This window comes from Aythya ferina, assembly GCF_964211825.1.
Source record: "Aythya ferina genome assembly, chromosome: 1".
Lineage (NCBI taxonomy): Eukaryota > Metazoa > Chordata > Aves > Anseriformes > Anatidae > Aythya > Aythya ferina.
In genome coordinates this window covers 202,593,251-202,615,357 of record NC_140296.1, presented here as the reverse complement: position 1 = coordinate 202,615,357, position 22,107 = coordinate 202,593,251, and positions in this window count along the sequence as shown.

Genomic DNA, 22,107 nt, shown 5'->3' with positions numbered 1-22,107 from the left:
CAAGGGGCACTTGACACCCAGCAGTGGGCAGTGAAGTCAATCCTTTGCTGTTAGATTGAATAAATCCATGCCCAAGTGTTTTCCTAGCAAAGAAAATGTATTCATCCCTACCTATTTTCCAGTGGCTATTTGGACCTTTGCCTCAGGTAGACAGGATCCTAGTCACCTGAATAAAGACAGACATTAATATACTATTAGGTACATTATAAAATAATAGTGCCCTGAAGCTCCCGTTGTGATATGTGTAATTGAATTTTCTCAGGAATTGGGTTGGTTTTTATTGCCATGTCTGATAAGAAAAACAGTGCTTCTGTTGTAAAAAATGGGAAAAAAAAAAAGATGAAAATGGAAAATTTGGGGTTTTAGATGAAATACTTTCAGAATTTGTGGTGGAAACTTGAAGGTTTTCAAGTTCTTGACAAAAATTTCCTGTTTTGTACAGAAAATGTGTGCCTCTTCTTGTCAAATACATACAAATCCACAATTTTCAGTTTAGAGATGGTCAGGACGGAAATGTTTGAACACACAAAAGGAGATACCTCTGTAATAAAACCTGTTCATTTTGGCCTTAGAAATCCTCATTCTTCACAAAATGCTCCAGAATGGCTAAAGATTCAGGGAGATGTAAATAGCTAAAGTTTAGGCCTATAATTCACAACATGGAGAAAATTAACATTTGCTGGCAATGCTGGGCTTGTCACAGGTAAGAATAAGGTGATGTGTGACTGCTGTAACTCAATTTACAAACTAACTTGGGCAAAAACTGTGCTTGGATAAGATCTTCAAAAAATGTTGCTGGTTTAGCTCTCCTGGTTACAGAGCATGAGCAACAAAACACAACCAAACAAACATTTCTAACAAAGAGGGATGTGCCAGTGATGCTCTCCTCTCTGCTACCATTTCAAGGGCGTCTTTGATTGTGCACATTGCTGTTACTGTAGTATGATGGTGCCTTCAACATGTGAAGTGGTGTCAGCTCAGGTTTAGTGACATAGGTGACAAAAGCAAAGAAGAGTTTATCCCTGGAGGTCTTTAAAAGATGTTTAGATGTAGAGCTTAGGGAAATGGTTTAGTGGGGACTGTTAGCGTTAGGTCAGAGGTTGGACTCGATGACCTTGAGGTCTCTTCCAACCTAGAAATTCTGTGATTCTGTGATTCTGTGAGAGTTGTGCTGCAGCTATAAACACACCTCCCAGGAGACTTCCTCTGCCTTGGGGTCTCACTGGCAGCAGGGCCATGGAATGATCAGCTGTGGCCTTTCTCTGGAGCTGAAACTCCCTGGCTTTATTCATTTTGGCATATGCAGTCACAGGGATGTGAATGGAGGCAATACACACTTCCAAATGCAAGGGAAAAAAATAAAAATAAGGACAGGACTGAATGCTATCAACCTCACTCTCAAAATGCAATACCTGATGGGACTGTCTCCACCTGTTTCTCAGTGCCAGCAAAGATTTGGCTGTATAAATCAGCTTTGATTTTTCCCAGGTTGCTAAGGCTGGAATAACCTGTGACACTGATTAGGCCGTGGGTGCTTTGGAGCCTCCTAATATATACAGGGAGGGGTAATCACCCCCTTTTCATAGCTGGGTAAACTGAGGCACAGGGAGGAGATGCTAACCAAAGAGCGTTTCACTGCTACAGCCTGTGAAAGAAGCGAGCTCTCCTGATTCTCCAGTGTTTGCCTTTTAACTACTAGACCATGAATCCTGTTTGCTTTGTTTTCTTGGGTTTTGTGCATGTTTGTTTTCCTCTTTCATGTTCCTAATGATGCTGGTCCATAGCAGGCAGCGGACAGCTGACAGATTACAGGGAGTGCCTGGCTGAAATGGGAGGCAGGACGCTTCACCAGCTCCGGGGGCTATTTAACTTTTTCCTACCGTGTGGATCTGGGTCCCTCCCACTCGTGCTCATATAACATCCCTGGGGCAAGGACAACAATCACCTAAATGGAAAAAGGAAACATTTCCTGTGTCTTTAACTACTTTTAGTGCAGTTTGGCAGCTTCAAAGAAAGCAGCGTGCTTAGCTAAGAGTCAGCCAGCACTCTGTAAGTCTTCAGAAACTTGTGATTTCCATGGACAAATCCATCAGAAGCTGAACTGCAGGGGCATAACTCATTACCAGGGAGCTAGGAAATATTTGTTGACCTCCCTGATACCCACAAGCTTGAGCTCCAAAACAAAGTGGTTTTAAACAGAACATCCCACTTGGGTTAGCTTTCACTCTCACTTCACATAACTTCATTTTAGGCTCCCTCTTCTTTGTCTATTATAATCTAAGTGCACAGGCTCTGGTGAATCATCTTCACTTTCATACTTCTTCGTCCTTCCACGGAAGGCTCCTGTTAGCAGATCAGAGAAAAAGAGAGACAGAGAGAGATGAGGCCACCAATGTGAGAGCCGTAGGAGCTGCTTGCTCTTTCTCTTTACCTCACAGCTTCTGCAAAACTGTTAAACCACAGTCCTGCCTAGTTTACTGGCAGGGAGGATTGGCCTAAGCCAGTGCGACAAAGCTTTTCTGCAGCTGCTTAAAGTCAGTCTCTGTAGGCACTCTTATTTGATTGTTATATTTCCCCCCTTTTTTCTCCAGCTGGATATCTTTTTTTTTTTCCTTCCAGTCTTATTATATCAATCAATCAATAAATAAAATCTGTTCATAGGAAGGTGGCTCTGATAGTATTGAAAGATGCTTTAAATCCTCACAGAAAATCATTTTCCTGCTTTGATGTCATATGCAACTACATATCCACAACTGGCCTTAGTGACAGTTTGATTTCCACTGATACACACTACACTGAAAATTAGAACTGGAACTACTCTTTGGTGCAAAAAGCTAAAATGCCCTAGGATCTGTAGTTAAAGACATCAGCCCCAAGAAAAAGCCTCAATACATGTTAAACATCCCAGAAGCACTTTCAGGGCAGCAGAGGATGACTGATTCTTACTGGTGTTGTCAGGGTGTCTCCTATGGGACAAATTGGTGTCCAAAACTCCACTGTCCTCAGTGTTGCACAAAACCAACTCAGAGATAGGTCCTGCTGCAAAAAGCTGAGAACAGAAGCTGCTTTGACAGATAACCGTCCTCTCCTTGGAGATCAGTACCCCACTGCCATGCACTGCTCATCCCTAAGTCAGATGTCCAGGCAATTCACACAGTCCGCAGAGCTTTCTTCCCTGATCCATCCCCTGCACATTTCCTTAAATGTAGGCAATGAGATATACATGTATACCTGTGAATATATACCCTCTTCAGGGCAATAAGCATCTCTTACCATGCTTATTTGTGGGCCTTTTTTCTTTCAGCTTTACAGACCTGTAGCTGATGCTGTAGCATAAAAAAGAATAATAAATAGATACAGAACAGGGAACACCTGAAACGTCAGTATTATTTTTGGATGGCAGTGGCAAAGCACTTGCTGTGTTTTTTCTCATATTATTTTACCATTAGAGATTTCTAATTAAAATACAAGACCTGACTGAGCTGGGTATTGCTAACATACAAAACATTGAGAAAAGCTGTGCGTTTACGCCCTGCTGTGTAAAGGAGGCTTGTGATGGCTTTGAGTATTGAAATGAGGATGAAAAAAAGAGACAAAAACTGGTTATGGGTGCTGAAGAGCCTTGTTTATCTGGTCCACCTTCCTCAAATGAAGCAAGATACTGTATGAAACATTCTATCTCCTTTCCTTTTTCCTTTTCCTGGGGGAGGAGAAGAGTCAAAGCAGCACTTGGTGGCAAGAGATTTCATCTTCCCCAAAGCAGGGAACTTTTGCTGGCCCTGGGAATGATGCAGTGTCCTGACATGAAGCATGTGAATAAAGTTGCATGGTAAATATCACAGGAGCTGTGAGTCTGCTCAGCGGTGGGTGCGAAAGAGCAAAAGTGAGGACAGTTGTGCTGAAAGGAGATCCTGTGAATGAGGTGTTACTGAAGCCCACGGTGGACTTGTGGCAGCCTCCTGCTATTTAATGGGCAACCAGGAAGGTGCACATGACTTTTAGCAGCAGAGTGGCATTTCAATACTTTCACAGGCTCAGGAGGGAAGGAAAAATCTGTGGGTTACTTTGCCTCTTGAATTTTAGTGGTAAACATTTTTTCAGGCCTTTGCTCCTAAAGCTGGTTTTGATGACCTCCTATAGCCATCATTCCAGACAATTTATTGGTCTGCTGACAAATAAAGAACTGGCATGTCCACTAACCCACTAATCTTATTTGAAGCTGTTCTTGGTGCCTATCTCATCAAAGTCTGATTTTTCTTTTTCTATTTTTTTTTTCCCCACTGATATTAGTGAAAATGGCATGTTTGAAAAAATCACATATTTTTCCTAAATGTTGTACTCTTGCAGAATAATAGGAAGAGCCCTTGTTCAAGGAAAGTTTCTTCAGACATAACCTGTCCTGTCTTTTGCCAGGACTGTCTGGTGTCTAGGGCACCAGACTCAGCATCCCACCTATTATATGTTCCATGTCTGCTATATGGAGAGTTTCATACACCTCTGACCGTTTCAGCTCTGAATCTGAATAAGAGCCAGTGAGAAATTTCAGACTTAGAGTTTGTTTGGAGAACACGTATTCATACTGAGATGTTCAATGAAAAGAAAAACAAAACCAAACCAAACCAAAATAAAGACAACACAAAGAAACAAACAGAAAACCTTACTTGTTTGGTTGAATTTCCCACTTTAAATTTTAAAATAAAAGTTCTCAATAGAAATTATTCTGATCTTTCATTTTTAAAAAGCACGTTAAAATGAAAGCACTTTTTGGTTGATTTTTTTAACCCCAGTAATTCCTAAATACCTCAACCATTTCTGAAAATGAATCCAGATCCTCGAAAGGACATGAGATTCTCTGTGTTTTAGAAGACTATGACTCCTGACTTCACTAAGACTTACTCACACCCAGCACAACCCCCCCTTAACACAGCAGAACCTAAACCCACAGTTTTTCTCAATTGGAGTTTGTATGTTAGCAATGCTTAGCTCATCCAGGGCTTGCATTTTTATTAGAATCTCTAATGGCAAAATGATATGAGAATAATCCCAGTAAGTGCATGCGGCTGCTGTCTAGCAGGGTTTCAGGGATGTCTGCCGGTGGCAGGAGGTCACTAAAGTCACCCCGTGTAGGGTCCCCAACAAAGATGGATCTGTCTATGTCATGGGTTGCGTCTGATGCAATCTGACACGTGGGCAGAAGAGAGATTCTAGCATGGTAGTAGATGAGATGTCAGAGCAGGAGATGGATCAGGGGACAAGGACTTGAAGCACTTGTGGTGTCCGAGGTTTAGCAGGGCTCCCTTAGGGTAAGAATATCCTAAAGCTGATACAAAATGGTGTAGTATTTTCCAGAGACAGGAATACCATGCTTGTTTTCAGAGAATGACCCATGACTGAGTTGTGAAGTAGTACTCCTCTGCTCTCCTATATCATGGGGATGTCTGAAACTTCTGTTCATGATTTTTTTTTTCTGTTTTGTTTAGCTTTTCAGATTTTAGAAATGCAAGAACAAAACAGAGTTGCTCCAATACATATTTACTCTGTCTTATTAAAAGCAAACCCAGCAATCAATTCTAGGAATAAATAAGGCAGCTTTTACGAAATGACTGAGAAAGGGTCAGGCTGCAGTCAGCTATGGAAAGCAGTAGTGGTGGGAGAGTCTGATAAGGTGGAGTCTGGGGGTGGAAGCTGTAGTAGAAGAGAAGGTCATTTTGTCGAGGCAGGGGAGCTATGACTATTTACACCAGTTGAGGATCTGGCAGTCTATAAACAGACATGTTGGTGTTGATAAAGGTCACAAAGGACACTTATGAGGCCTGCTGGGTGGAAACACTTTTCTTTCCACTACTTATAGAAGTAGAAAGTAAAAAAAAAAGAAATCAAGTGTGTTTTCTGTTGAATCACTAAGTACACTGCACTCCCCATCTTCCTTGAGCCCTGTGCTCTGACAATCCCCTCATGACCTGTGATCTCTTATTTTGCTCATGTTGAACATATGAAGGGTGTGTTATGAGGAGCAGTTTGAAATGGATGCTCACTAAACATGTTGGCTTGCCTCTCAAATGGAGGAGGTAGCATTTGGGAAGTGTTTGGAGAAAGGAACTCTGTCCTCTCCTCTGCAGCTCTGTGGTAGAGCTGAGAGATGGGGAGGAAATATTTTAATGTGAAGATTGGCAGGCTTTATTAGCCTGGGCTCAAGTGCACTAATGCCAGGCAACTTTCTGCTGCAGGAGGCTGATTTCATCTGTACATTTCTAAGAAGGCCATCCAGATGAGCTTTTTCACTCATGTGGGAGAAAGTTAAAACCCTGGCTGTGAGCACAGCCGGGACTCACAGGTGTGAGTTTACAAGGAGAGGGGAAAGAAGGGGGTTTTAGGTCCTCATTAGCCTGCATCTCCTTTCTTTTATAGCCACAGCTCTTGTACTTCCACCTTGGCTGTGAGACTTTTTTCCTCAAAGTGGCTAAACCACGGTCTCAGCACTGCTGTGGGAAGAAAGGAGCAGTAAGCTGAGCACCAACATGGGGGCAACCCTCTCCACTGACCATGGGGCTCCTTCTTTCCCCTCTTATTAGAACACCATGGCCTGAGATATGATCCCCCCTCAAAAATAATGCTTTCCTGGGATCCTTTGGCTTTTATTTTATTTTATTTTATTTTATTTTATTTTATTTTATTTTATTTTATTTTATTTTATTTTATTTTATTTTATTTATTTTACTTTATTTATTTATTTTTCTGTAGATCCCCCCACCTTCCCACAACAGCTTCTGTCCCCATCTCCTGGAAGTACCAGCTGCAGTCATGTCCCTTGCTCAACATTTCATCTTCCCTGTTGGCACAGCATCTCTGCTGCTGGGAGCAACTAGTACTGTACTACCAATATATGGGGTCCAGCATTAAAAGAGAAGCTTTTGGCAGGTCTGTTTTTGTTTACCTTTTTTGCCTTGCCATAAGTAATATCTCTTCCTTTCTTGTCCTTCTCCAACATGCACGTAACCATGCACATAACATAAAGGACGTCAACACCTGGATGCAAGTTCATCAAAATAATGAGCCATCTAAGCCTTCTTCAATACTTTTTGAGGTTTCTGAGCTACTACCTGCTTTACATTGCAGTTTTGTAGTGTTGCACCTTATTATGTCTGAGAACTTGGATTGATTTCTGTGATTCCTTAGAAAGATGCCTTTTTTATTATTATTTTTATTACTTTTTTTTTGCGTTTGGATGAGATATAGAGGACAGAATGAAGACTGAGCCTCTTGCTTCACTGAAGTGGGGAGAAAAGCTGTGGGCAACACCTTCTAACTGAACAGGGAGTTTGCTTTTTTCTGTCCTGCCCTTTGCATAGCCATTCCCACTGAAGGAATATTTTGTGTAGATACAGGAGAAACAGACAGGTACTACAGGAGATGTAGCACAAACCCTGTCACTATTCAGTATGCTATGTTTCACAGAATCACAGGATGGCTGAGGTGGGAAGAAACCTCTGGAGGCCATCTGGTCCAATTCCTGCTCCATCAGGGCCACCCAAAACGGGGTGTCCAGGTGGCATTTGAAGATCTCTGAGAAGGAGACTCCACAGCCTCTCTAGGTGACCCGTCCCACTGCTACATTTCCTCCTGAGATCTTTCAGGACGACTCCAGTGTACATAACTATCAAAGGTGACTCAAAGCATAGAGCTGGGAGAGATGAGCTGGGGAAGGGACTTGTGTTTGGCCCTCCACTTTCTTGCTCATTGGCATGAGCAACACATTGAGACCACTCAACAGGCTGCTTTAGGCAATGGTTATTTCTATGCTTTATCAGCATAGAATTGAATTTTCTCTGTGCATTGACTGCATTCTCTCACATTTTACTTCACACTAAAGAAAACTGCCCATGCCCTGTCTGCTCTGTGCACAAGACTTGGCTTATTACTTATGAGCATGGGGAAAAAAATAAGGAAATAAAATGTACTTCTTTTCTTTGGCTAGCATTATCACTGAAAAATGTGCTGCTGCTTATTTTTCTGTGTTTTTTTTTTTTTTTTTTTTTTTTTTTCTTTTTCTTTTTCTTGTTTTCTTTTTCTTTTTTAGGTTAGAGAGTGATTTCTGTCTTATGATGGAGTCAGTTCACAGTACTAAGTGCCAGAGTTGTGGTTAATTAGTAGCCAGTTTAGGAAATTATGTTATCATTACCTCATCCTTTCTTAGCTTAGCAGCTTTCTCCTCTTCCACATCCCCCCTTCCATCCCCTGCAACCTTCTTCTGCCCAAGGATATAATTTTTCTTAATGACATCCATGTCGCATGTACAAACTCAAATCTCCTAAACAAACCTCAGCACCTTGGCTCTCCAGTAGGTTGAGATCCCACTTAAATTAACTTTTTTTTTTTTTTTTTTTTTTTGAACAGCCTCTGACCAAAGAAAAACAAACCCAAACAAAAATTACGTTGTTCTTTGCTTTCCCCTCACCAACCTGGTTTTATGCTGGCTTTTGCACGTGCAGCTCCATACCAGGCACAAAGGCTGACACTGGGCTGACCTCTGCTTGCCCTGTGTTTGTTGATGATGAGCACGCTTGCTTCCACCCATGGCCATCCTCCCCCATGTGGAAAGCAAAGGGGAAAACAAACAGAAAGGAGCAAACAAGTGCATCCTCACAACAAGTGGGGGCTATATGCATAATTAAAAAAATAACAAACACAACAACATGGAGAGGGAGACAGAAACTACAAGATAAAAGGGGATTTTATAGTGGCATACTTTGAAAACAGAAACTTGCTATTCATGGCAGAGGAAGAAGGGGAGTGGGAATTCTGAGATGGAGAGATTGGTTTTTTTGGTTTTCTGTTCAACTTCACACTAAGCCAGGCTTTGTCTGGATCTACCAAATGTCTGAGGATGAAATCCCAGAGTAAATGCATGGGAGAAGCACTCCTCTACTAAATTTTGACACAGAATAATTTTAAATCATTCTTCTTTTACTTTTCTCAGGATAAAGTCTCCACTTTTGAATAACAGCTCCATCAGTTGCAGAATTATTTTCCTTCTGTGTCCTCCTTAGCCCCTTAGAGCTCTTTGTGGTGAGACCTGGCCCACCTTGAGGAAGGGTGATTGATGTGAAAGCCTCTGGAGCACAAAGCCCCGAGCTGCCAAGGCCAGAACCAAAGATCTGAACTGTTCTAATTGGTGTGGTCACAGACACAGACGCAGTAAACAGGCACAGAGAAACATTTGCATCACCCACCTGCTGCTAGGTTGCTCTTGCTGTGCAATACATAAGCATTTCACCGATCATTTTTTTTTTGTCCTACTTTTCTACTTAATTTTGTTTTCAATTCCCCCTATCCTGGCTTCTCAATGAGCATATTTGACTAGATTATTTCTGTTTTCTCATGTAAAAGGGATTAGATAGGGATTGCCACCTTCAGGATAGCACCCCACACATTGTCTCTACTTCTTTTTTTTTCCACTTTTATATGCCAGTTCCCCCTTTTCCTCAACTTTCACACCTTTCAGGCATTTGTAGACTGTGTGGGGCTGGCTTGCATGTTAGTCATTTCTTCACCAAGCTGCTTATATGTTTTTGTGGCTTTAGCCAGCCCTAAAAACTCGCATTGCTCTCCTCTGCACCCTCCCACTCTACATGAACATGAGGGGCCTGAAAATGCGTGTGATAATCCACACGCAGTGTCCCTGCAGCTCAGGGAGAAGCACTTTTACTTCCCAATGGTTATCACAATATTGAAACTGGCCAAAATTACCCAGGCTTTTGCCATATCACATTTTAAGGCAGAACTATCTGTTGCCTCTCAGGCAGTCTTTAGGCTAGGGAAATAGGTTGTGTCTGAAAGTAAATAAATGCGTTACTGAATTTTAAACAGGACTTTGCACCGAGAATAAATAAAACTTCAATTCGTATGAGCTGGCTGTAGCCAACACCAGCAGTGGGGTGTGTGGGGAAGGTTAATATATGAATTTCTTCCATACACTCAGCACTAATTCCCATTGAAAATTGCATAAGTTGAAACATGCTAAAATTTTTCTAGAGGTGTTATGTGTCTCATCGAACATCTTCTCTCCCCAGGTCTGTTCTTACTAAACAGTGTATTTCAAAGACTTTTATCAGTAAATGTGTTTATTTCTGTTTTCCCAGGAGGAATCTCCTATCAGTCTCTGCTGCTCAGGTACTCCATCTCCCAGGGCACTTTTCTGCTTTGTCTCTGCTGTCACTGGTCAGACCTATGATGGACCCAGAAAGGGGACCTGTGGGATACCATAGAGGGAAATAGAAAGGTCAATATTTCCAGGAGACTCACACTGTTATGCTTGTCCAGAATGATGCATTTGGACCCTCCATTCAGCTCCTGCAAGCACCCAACATTTTATTTCATGTAACTATCAGGTTTCTCATGTTCCTTGCTGCCAAAAGGGGACAAGACTTCATCCTCGTTGTCTTCATGGTAGTTTTCAGCATTTATCAAGCATCAGGGTGGGATGGTGAGAGCCAAAGACAGTACATAAGCTACAGAGTAAGTGACCTTAATCAAGGGGAGGACCTACTCCTTTCCTTGTTCACTGAGAAGAGAGAACCTATAGGAATTTCTGCCAGGCCAGAGGCACAGCAAGGTGCCTGCTGGGACCCAGCCTGGAGCCAGCTCTGAAGCATGGCAGTAGCTAGTGGCAGTGTATGGGCATGTAGGCATCTTCTGCTAACACACACCCCTAGCTCTGCCATGCCCAACATGCCCCGGGGACACAGCTGCAAGCCATGATGAGTTCCTGGTACAGATATTTTGACAAAGACTTGTTTGAAAAGGCTTAATTTGGTAAGAAAGGTTGCTCAATAAAATTTGGATGATATTTGTTCCTGTCTCAATCCATTAGAAAAAAAAATAAAATTATATCTATCTATATCTATATCTATATCTATATCTATATCTATATCTATATCTATATCTATATCTAATCTATATATCTATATCTATATCTATATCTATATCTATATCTAATCTATATCTATATCTATATATTATATATATATTACATATATATTATATATATTATAAATATATATATAGATATATATATATCTGCTTGTCACCTTCAGTGAGGGTAAACTGGCACAGCTTTTCCGCTGTATATCAACCTCCATGCCTCCCTACCCTCCTGTCTGAATCCTGTCTCTGTGGAAAGCTTCAAATGCTTTAAACTGGTATCCTGATGGAAAGCTATATATATTTTTTAATATTCAATACAGGAATTTCTTCTGGGGGTAGCTATCTTTCAAGACTTAGATTCAAGGGATGCTGCACTGTGGTCTCAGCTTATTTCTCACACAGCTGGATGCATTTCAGGCATGGTGTGCATCAGTGCTTTGAACAACACTTGACTCCTCAGATAGCCACCCTGAAGTCAAAGGGCATCTTTGCTGAGCAAGGTGTTATTTCCGGGGGGAAAGACACATCTACATCCTGGCTCAGACTATTTTGTTTTGAATCTGTTATAAACATCCAGTTTTCCAGTTTCTGGGATGAAGTTATCGCCTGAGAATCTACTTTTTTTTTTTTTTTTTTTTTTTTTCCTGTTTAATTTTAATGTAAGTTGTTTTTAGTCTTCATGGCAGTGTGCAAACTAGAAAAAAAAATAACCCTAGTCACAGAAGGCAAATTAAAAGACCTTTGAATTTTATATTTTACCCTAGGACTTCTAGGTAAGCTTGCAATTTTTAACTTCTGACATTTACACCTTGCAGACATACAGCCCAAAACACTGATACTACTGATACCCAGTCCCCTCTAAGTGAGTCTAAGGCCTGGGGTTTGCAATGATTAGTTCTTTTCTACCCTTACTCTGAGGGCTGATTATAAATGACTTGAGTTAAATCAGAGAAAAGTCTCCCCTTCTGGACACATTCGTAATCTGAAGTAAGTGTCTGAACTGACTTTGTCTCATTCATTTAATTGAACCTCTTGATAAGATGTCTGACATGGGGACATGGTGCAAAGACCATCCCTTAAGTTGCTTCTTGCTGTTTTCCAGGTGCCACCATTGGTCAAATATAAATGTGACATAACTTGCTTGCCTTTATCAGCTAATATTATTACCAGACTGTTTAAAAAAAAAAAAAAAAAAAAAAAAAAAAAAGAGGGAAAAGAAAAAAGAAGGTGACATTAAACCAGCTAAAAAAATCTCAAGAGACCTGTCAATCAAGAAAGATATTTACTGAAGCTTCTATTGACCCATATATGCTCTTATCTAGAAACCTTTATCTTCTAAGACAATGTTGACTAACAGCTTTTCCTTTACTCTTGTTTCTATCTTAAAAGAATAACAAATAAGCTTAATTCTTCACAAAATCTTTAGCAAATGCCTTTTAAGCCTAACACAATAGTAGTTATTTTAAGAAGGACGGCTAAGCACTGCAACACTTTTCTATTTTTCTGTCTTCGTTTTTCATATTGGAGCACTTAATCACAGTTAATCTTTGCGCACAAGGAAGGCACATTAACTTTGTTTGCACAGGACTGATATAAAAGCTTTCAACTCCTCTGTTCCCTTATTCATCTCCCTGGTAAGCCTTACCATTTTAAATAACAGATAAAGGAAATGCTGCAGATTCAATGATACAGTCTATCCTTGCTCAAATAACTGCAGGGACTTGACTCTGTGAGCAAAGTTACAGCCTAGTAGATGAGCCAACGGAAGCTGAGCATCTGCAAATCCCACTGAAAGGTTTGAGCAAAGAGAAGGGCCCAGCTGAAAGTGCGTATCAAAGCAGTTACTGAGACGATGCAAATACTCAAGATAGGTGAAATGAGACCACCTCCCTGTGCAGTGGTGGTGTTCAGATGTCTCTGCTCTCTGCAGACACAAACAAGCTTCATTGCCAGTGCTGCAGCCACCTCCTGACATTTGTCTGAGTGTCCCCTCTCTGTTGTGCTTCAAAGGCTATAGCAATAGCTTGCTTAAGAGCCTTGTTTTAATAGGGTTATATTCTCCAAGGCTGTGAAATGAAGGGCTAAATCTCAGCTTCACTGAAGTCAGTGAGCCTGAAATGAATAGAATTTCTTTTGGACTGACTCCGAATTTCACTGTGGAGGGTAATGGTAATTTAAATGTCTTTCATGGCTTCTTTACACTGTCAGAGCAATAAAAGGGGGCTTAGTCTTTGGTTACACCCAAAAGTTGACCTGCTTAATTATCTTCAAATGGTTAAAGTAATAAAACTCTTTGCTTGCTCCTTGTCTCCTCCCTCACACCTACTGGAGCAGATCTGCTGGTAAAAATGTACTGATGTGGGGCATGAAGGGAATTAGACTACAGTGGCTTGGGGGTGTTGGCTGGAAGGAGACAGCTGTATGTTAATTCATTCAATGAGACATTGCTCCTGGATTTTCATTTATTTATTTATTTATTTTTCTATCTGATTGTATAGGTATGCATCTAAACTTCAGAAGTCAGTACAAATTCTGGGCTCTTGCAAATGGATGCATGTCTTGGCCACACTGCGATCCCAGATCAGGGGAAGACTGAGATGTGCATGGAAACATACGTGCCTTTGCTTGCATGAGAAAAAAAGTTTGGCTTTGTGGAGCAAAGGAAGTGATAGAGTAATAGTCCCTATTGTGGGCATGTGGGAATCAAGGCTTTGGAGTATAGTATAGTGTACATCCTTGCTTTTTCTACAAAAATCAGCAGGAAAAAAGAAACGAGGACTGGAGAGAAGACATCCCATGGCAGCCTCTGTAGATGCTAAGACACAATTAGAAATCCTCCTTTACTGACTCTTGCCAATTCTGCATCCTCTTTTGTGTTTGCTAGTAGTAGGTGTTGTTCCAAACTTTTTCTGTCTCTGTCCAGACATTTCTGGGAGTATTCACAGAGACCAAACTGAAAAACATTTTGCATTCTTTGTCCAGGAAACATTTTAGCTTTCTATGAAGTGCTGTAATATAAATAAATATATATATGCAAACAAATGCATAAAGACTAGTTGTTTGGTGGTCAGAAGAAGCAAAGATGTCCTTGCCCTTTCATCCCAAGATGAGAGGACATTAGATCAGACTGATAACCATCTAGACTGACTTTTTTTTTTTTTTTTAAATAAAAAACACATACACTTTCTTTCTGTTATGTTTCAGTTATACTATTTTGTTGTAACAGTAGTTAGGTACAAGAGGGCTATGCAACCAATACAGTAACCAGCCATCCAGAAGACTCAGAGGCCTCACATTAAAAAGTTACACTCAAAGTATATGTCTATGGCAATAAATAGACCATGACCCTTGGGCTGAGCAGCGCAATATGACTTACATTCACAAAAACTGCCTCTGTCCCCTTTTAAACAGTTTTGACTGTTCACTGCACTGTTCACTCCACTGTTCACTTTACGCTCTTATGCACTCAATGTTCTTTGAAGTGCTCTAAGGCACATTGTCATGCCTCCTGATGCTGCTCCAGAAGAGTGTAGACCTTCCACAGAACCCAGCTCATATCTGACAATCTGGTGCAAATATTAAGGATACTTTAAGGTGTCACTTCTGGTACCAGATATTGGTGTTTGGCCAACTGGACGAAGTTCCTAGGCAGTATGGTCACTAGTGACAAGATAGTTGAGCAGTGGGCTAAATTAAAGTGTCTGCTTTAAGGTGAGCTCAGTACATTTTTGTAGGCCACTTACAACATTGCTGGTTCCCCATCAACAGTGGAGGTTCACAGGTTGACATGTAAACATCTAATTTTAGATATTTTAATATGGGAAAAAAATCTCATCCCAAACTCTTTAACTTAATATCTAAATGCCACTTGAAATGCATGAGCTTGTTTGTGGGTCTGACCCTGAGTATTTAAGACTCTGTATCTCACCCTCCTTGTACTAATGAAAGAGTAAATAAAAAAAAGTACTTAGAATTAGGCTTGTGAAGCAGCTTCATGTATAATACAGATAAGGCAAAGGAATCCTTTCTTTCTATATTCCTCTTTATAAAGTGCCCTGCTCTGCTCCTGCACAACAGGCAACTTTCTATCCTGGGGAAGTAGGTAGGTGTAAAGAGATTGTTATTGTAGATATGCTCATTTCTAGCTCTATGTCCTAATGATTGCAGTGTGTGTGTCAATTCGTTCTCATTGGCTGTTTAAAAAAAAAAAAAAGCAAAAAACTGCGACCAAAAAAAAAAAAAAAAAAAAAAAAAGAAAAAGAAAGAAAGCTTCTTGGGTTTCTTCAGATTCCCAAAGGAAGTTTTATTTCATTGGCTCTGGGTATCATCCTACAGTGTCTGAATACTGGTGCTACTGGTTGGGTCTTGGAAGGGATTCAAAGACAGTACTGTACAAGAAAACTTCACAGGTCTTGGCATGTTAGATAGTGGTGGGTAGTGGGGTTGCTTAATAAAGAAGTTCAGTTCAAAGTGAAGGTAGAGGGAGTGTAGGCTCATAGATCATAGCACACATGCTAGCCCAGAAATGCCAGGGTATTTCAGTTGTCATTAAAACATGCAGGTACATGAATTATTGGTAGAACTAACCATCCTGTGATGCCTGAGCATGGATCCAATAGAGGCAAAACATTTCCAATTTTTAGCAAGTTTGAATTTTTTGGCAAATTGTTTAGCTTGGAAGTTACTAAAAGTCATATTCATTTAATTAGCCTTCCAGTGTACTGGCAACAGGTCTAGGAGTTTATCTGTGCTCAGACCATGATAGGTGTTTTTCAGGTCCCACACACTGAATTTTGGAAGCAACTTCATGAATTGTGAATGTGAAGGATGGATGGTACTTGTCTTAGTCGTGCAAGATGTGGGTGGGCTCTTCCTCACCTAACTAGCTCAGCCAATGCTTGACAGTATCCTTTGCAACCCACCTGTCAGCCCAGGGCTGGGTTTTCAGTATGGCATGATAAGGTTTTTGACATAAATCTGTATGTCTTGGATTCAGAATATCTTTTAAAGAGTCTCAGCTTTTAGGGGATATGTTCAACAAAGGACAGACAGAGACTCTGGAGGCCATACTCAAAACGACGTCTATTAGTGGATGTATACCTCAGGACAAGAAACCAGTGAGAGCTTCACATTACCCTGATCTCCACAACCTGAACCATCTATACTATGAAATACCTGAAGTTACCCAAATTAGGCACTCCATTAAACACTTTGGAGATAAATAGAACTATATTCCAGTTCTATGACACTTGAAAATGGGGACCATGATTAAAAGAACTGATTTGCTTTTCAGAGGGAAACTGGGAGGACTTGACCTTTTCCCTGACACAATAATCTCCTTTCCCTACTTTAGGATGCTCATGAGATAGAAACTTTTTTTTTCTTTTTTTTTTTTTTTTTTTTTTTTTTTTTTTTTTTACATGGTAAGAAACTTCTTCCAATGAAAAATATTTAATCTTTCATCATTGTTCATTTACATCTATCTCACTACCAGCCCAGGAATGCTGGTCTAAATAGAGACAATCTCAAAAAACAGACAGGGAGACAGGGGGAGTACCAATGTGGACTTCATTTTAGACATCAAAGCAGTTGTTAACTGAGCAGTCCTATTTATAATGTTGGTAAAGTTTCAATGCACTTTCACAGAATGAGATAGACAATTAAAGACTGGAGGTTTTATGTCGATGAGTAAGTAAACGTTTCATTTCTAAAATGATTTGTCTTAAATGAGTTGCTTAAGGTTCTGTTTATAGTCCTGGAGTGCTGGAGCACTGTCACACCTTGCTTGGGTAACATCTGCCCTCAGGGGTTCCAGGGAACAGCATCTGGCCCTGGCTTTTTTTTTTTTTTTTTTTTTTTTTCCCTCCAATAACTTGCTAGCACCCTTTGCTTCCCAAAGCAGTAAAATGCTTCCTCTGAGGTTCATGTTAAAAAGAGCAACATAAATTCCCATATCTTTAGGCCCTCTTGTCCATAAAACACAATCCTGACTGACATGATTAAACATTTATTTATTTATACACTTAACATTCACAGGATTTTCTTTTCACTGAATATTGAGGCTAGCATTTGTGGAGTAACTCAAGACTGGGAAAGTATGGAGATTGGGCTATCTTGGTCCAGGTATTGCCCAAACGGGGAGATGGAGAATGTAGGATATGATGGAGAGAAAGAGGAGCTGCTCTTGGCAAGGCAGGTGAGTGCTCTTTTGGACAACAGGGTTTTGCCACAGGGTTTCTGTGAGGCACCTTTCCCTCCTGGGGAACATAACTAGCCTCATCTGGGACTAATTAGTTCTGGTGAAGAAAAACAGTAACTATGAACTGATTTAAGAGTCCAGCCCTCTTTTGCTGTAGCATTAATCCAGCAATGACTTCAGTCCCACTATGGAAAAAGAGAAGAACTGCTTGCAAGAAACACTTTTGCCTTTGTTGGCCTTGGTGGCCTCAAGGAATGGATAAGACCAGCCTGGGGCATAAATCCAGGCTTCCCTTTTCCTCCCTGATGCTCATTTCTGTCAATACAAGTATTCTGCATCTCTCATGTCATTCAGTCCCCTGAATGTCACATGAGACAATTCCAGAGCACCAACTTCTATGATTCCTGAAGAAAAGCCTCTTTATTTTTATTTTTATTTTTATTTTTATTTTTATTTTTATTTTTATTTTTATTTTTATTTTTATTTTTATTTTTTTATTTTTATTTTTTAAGAGCCCATGTTCATCTCTGTGTGGTAAAGATGAAGCTAATGATGTGGATGCCCTAATTGCTCTGAAAGAAGATAAAAGAGAACATAGGTTTGCTGTTTAGTAAAATCTCATGTTTTCCTTTTTTTTTTTTAAGGTTGTCTCAGAGTTTGCAGAGCTGGATTCCCTCATTTTTAATGTTTGACATCATCGCCGTACTTTCAAAGACTTTTTGTTTGAAATTGTAACCCAGTACTGAGCTGGGCCGGCCAGAAAGGAACTCAGGTCACACTTACTGGGCCTCATACATTGAACCCAAGACTCACAATATGTCATGCTTCCTGTAGCTGAGAAGAATGGGTACTTAGGGGAAGAGGAGTGTGTTATGGTTAACTGTGGCAAACCATAGATATCTTGGAAAAAAAAAAGTTGAGAATAATCATGTAGTGATACTTCCTCAAGCACCCTCCCAGGTGTCACTGATTTGCATTTTCAGGACTTCCTGAGCCAGAGAAGCTGCCTTTATATTCAGTAGCCTTTTTCTCTTTTCTTTTTCTTTTTCTTTTTCTTTTTCTTTTTCTTTTTCTTTTTCTTTTTCTTTTTCTTTTTCTTTTTCTTTTTCTTTTTCTTTTTCTTTTTCTTTTTCTTTTTCTTTTTCTTTTTCTTTTTCTTTTTTTCTTTTTCTTTTTCTTTTTCTTTTTCTTTTTCTTTTTCTTTTTCTTTTTCTTTTTCTTTTTCTTTTTCTTTTTCTTTTTTTCTTGTTCTTTTTCTTGTTCTTTTTCTTGTTCTTTTTCTTGTTCTTTTTCTTTTTCTTTTTCTTTTTTTCTTTTTCTTTTTCTTTTTCTTTTTCTTTTTCTTTTTCTTTTTCTTTTTCTTTTTCTTTTTCTTTTTCTTTTTCTTTTTCTTTTTCTTTTTCTTTTTCTTTTTCTTTTTCTTTTTCTTTTTCTTTTTCTTTTTCTTTTTCTCTTTCTCTTTCTCTTTCTCTTTCTTTTTCTTTTTCTTTTTTTCTTTTTCGTCTTCTTTTTCGTCTTCTTTTTCTTTTTCGTCTTCTTTTTTGTCTTCTTTTTCTTTTTCGTCTTCTTTTTCATCTTCTTTTTCTGCTTTCTCTGCAGCTCATTGGACCTAAGTATGCTATTAGCAATGGCCTCTCACAGTTGGCTTCACCAATACTGAAGCTTCTGTCCTGCTGTGTATTTTCACCTACTAGGTGTTGCTGGTATGGATGGGCTGGTGTGCATCAAACAGCAGGCTCAGCTTACAGGAATCACGGCGGTCGGAGAGACTGCTGTGCTTTTCTGTAAATGGGGTATGGCACCTGGCAGGGCCCTTGGCTCAGAAGAGTTCTGGTTGAAGGTATGCTCCCAATGACATCCTGATGTGATGCAAGTAGGGGAGACCTGGCCCATAGGATGTCTCTCTGGTGGCCAGCAGCACAGCACCAGTTACCGAGTTTAACATGAAATTCATTTCCCACTGTTGTTTGGGTGGACAAGACGAAGCTTGATAAAAGAGGCATGATTCCTGGGTGAAGTCTCTGCAGGTGGTGACAAAGGAACTCTCATCCTTTCTCCTCCTTCTTCTCCTAATGCTAACCCAGCTGTGCCAGTGCAGCTCCCTGTGCAGATGCAATGAGAACTAGACAGCAAACTGGACTCTGCCTAAAACAAACAAACAAAAAACAAGCACTTGTCCCACTTCTCGTTTCAAGAGCAGCACCAAAGTGGGCATGAGGGACCTAGATACAGATAAGGGCGGGTGTTGCCCCTAAAAAATGTATGTGGAATCACAGTTATTTGTTTAAAGTCTTTCTGAATTCAGGCAGTGCTCCCAAAACTGTCTCTCCATGCAACCCCGCACCTCCCTTTCATCTCACTCTTCACATATGCCTAAGAGAATGTTGATGTTGACCCTCCTGATGCACAAGCCTGCATGGGATTATAATATTAGGGGAATATTTTTAACCCAGCCAAGACCTTTCTTGTATGTGTGTGTGCCTGGCCATGCCCTTCCATGTCACAACCAAAACAGGCTCAAGATCTCAGCCCATATCTATAGGCATTCCCACCTCCTCTCCCAGCTCCCCACTGCCATCAGGGAAATGAGCCAAAATGCCACCAGGAAGGCTCTGCACCGATCTGCCCCCTTGCAAAAACAAATGAAAGGCAGGTTGCATCCTAAAACAGCCTCCGAGAAGAATGGGTTAACCTGGGAGGTAGTGAAAGCCACATGAGAACTGCACAGGTGCAGCAACAGTTTTTATTTGGTAAATATCACCTCCACAGCCCAAGAGGAGTCTCATGAAAGAATATGCCTCTTCTGCAACTAGGAAGAGTGTGGTTAGGAGCACTTGCTGAGCTAATAAAGGCTGTTGAAGCTTCAGCTTCCGTTGGTGGTTAACCCCGTGACATCGCTCAGCTCCTCTGAAAACAGCACCTGACTGATACACAGCTTAATTGTGTACGATATAAACACGTTTTTATCACATTAGCCGGCCTCCGAGCGTGCAACCGAAAGGCACTGCTTAATCGAGCAGGGGGTAATTTGTACATAACAAGCCAGGGTTACGCACTGCTGAATAATTTAGTGCTCGAGTTGGCACGGGTAATCAGGGCTGCCCCTGCCTGGTGAGTAACTGCTGGAGCGGGTGCAGGGCAGGCAGCCGTGATGTGATAGGAAAATGATCACCCTTGTGGTTGAAAACCAAAGCTTGCCGACCTATTTCCTAGTAAATGTATTCATTTTTTCACTTTGGTGCTTTTGTCCATCTGTCAGGGAGGGGTGTTTGGATCTACTGGCTGAGAGCTGCAGAGCTGTCCATCTGCTTGAGATGAGGGCTGGCCCGTGGCTTTGCACCACTGCCACCTCTGTCTGCAACACTGACGCTTCCTCCAGGTCAGGGCTTTGCTGGGAAATGCAAGCTGCAGAGCAGGATGGAGCCCTCAGCACTGAGCTGACTTGTGCATTAGGAGCTTTTTGCATCACCAGTCCAGGGCCCTTTTGCATCTACAAGGTGATGCTGGAGCAGACAGAAATACATGAGCAACAATCTCCCCACACATTGTGTCCCCGCTCAAAAGCTGCTTCACAATCTCAAATGCTTTTTTTTTTTTTTTTTTTTTTTTTCTTGTTTCCCTCCATGACTAAATAATGTCAAAATTGTAGGAGGAGGTTATATGGACCTGGGTTCACTCTACACCATGGTAATGTCCAAAATCACCATCACATCCTGAGCTGGGAATGTCTGTAGCTGTTTAAGTGGTTTTGCCAGGTTCTCAGTCCATAAATATACGTGCGTTTTCTCCATTCGTAAGCACTACTAATCTGTATTTAAGACACTGAGGAAGATGAGCAAAAAGAGTCTGCAATGACAGCCAAGTTCACAAGTAGAATCTGCAGTCCAAGAGATTCTCCCCTGTAAACATTGGCTTCCATGAAAATATTTTATTTAGGGTAAAACACATATGCTTTTTCCTTTAGAATTTTGTTTGTCTGCAAAGCATCACACACACACCCATGGCTCTGTAGGCATACTATGATTTTAATATTGCTTTGGTTCATGTTTCACTCACTCCCTATCAGCACAGTGGCATGTACAGAGTTGCAGCCCACTTCCAGGCTGGTAAACAGCTCCCTGGAGGTCCTCCTTCATCTGGTCCAGCTCTGTTCTGCAGAAGTCGAATACAAAATGATGGGGTTTAACACTTACCCCCAAGGAAACCCAGCGGAAATTTTCTGTTTGCTTCACAGAGGCAGGATAGGGCTAATGCTGTTGCATGCTGCTGTGGGTAGAGGCCGATCCTACTTGACTTTCATTCCTCACACCTTCACCACAAGGCCTCCATCCATATAGGTGGTGGCAAACATCATTTCCCCACCCTTTCTTCCTCTCTCCCCCATCCTCCTCTCCTAGCCGCCCTACTTTGCACAGCTGGGCTTGTCACAGTGCTGATTTCTTCAGGCATTAATTTATGAATGGTACAGGCAGAGTTTTGGAAATTTACCCCTTCATGCCAACTTCCTGCTATGCGGAACACCTGCATTTTACAGCAGAGAAAGAAAACAACCACCACAGTAAACCTTGGGTAAAACTGGCTTCAATTAGGAGCCTTAACTGCAATGAAACTGAAGGGAAACAGAATGGGATATTTTCTTATTTGAGCTCTCCTTCTTCTGACTGACTTTTTTGTACCCTCCAGCCTGGGTGAAGCACCACATCTCTTCAATTCGCACCCAGGTACCCAGCATCTTCAAAAGTGGTCCTAGTCCCCAGATCTGTGCCATCTTTCTCATTTACCCTTCTCAGAGGATGAGGCAAAATCTCAGCTGTTGATTCCTACAGCTGCAATGAACCTTCAGACCATTTGGGGCAACTTCTATATCCCATGTATTTAATGGGATATAAAAACATGTATTTTTCAACCTCATGTTGACCCAGTAACTTGTTTTAAGCTGAATGAAAGACCCAGAGACCTCAAATTCTCTCCTTTCTTCCCCTCAT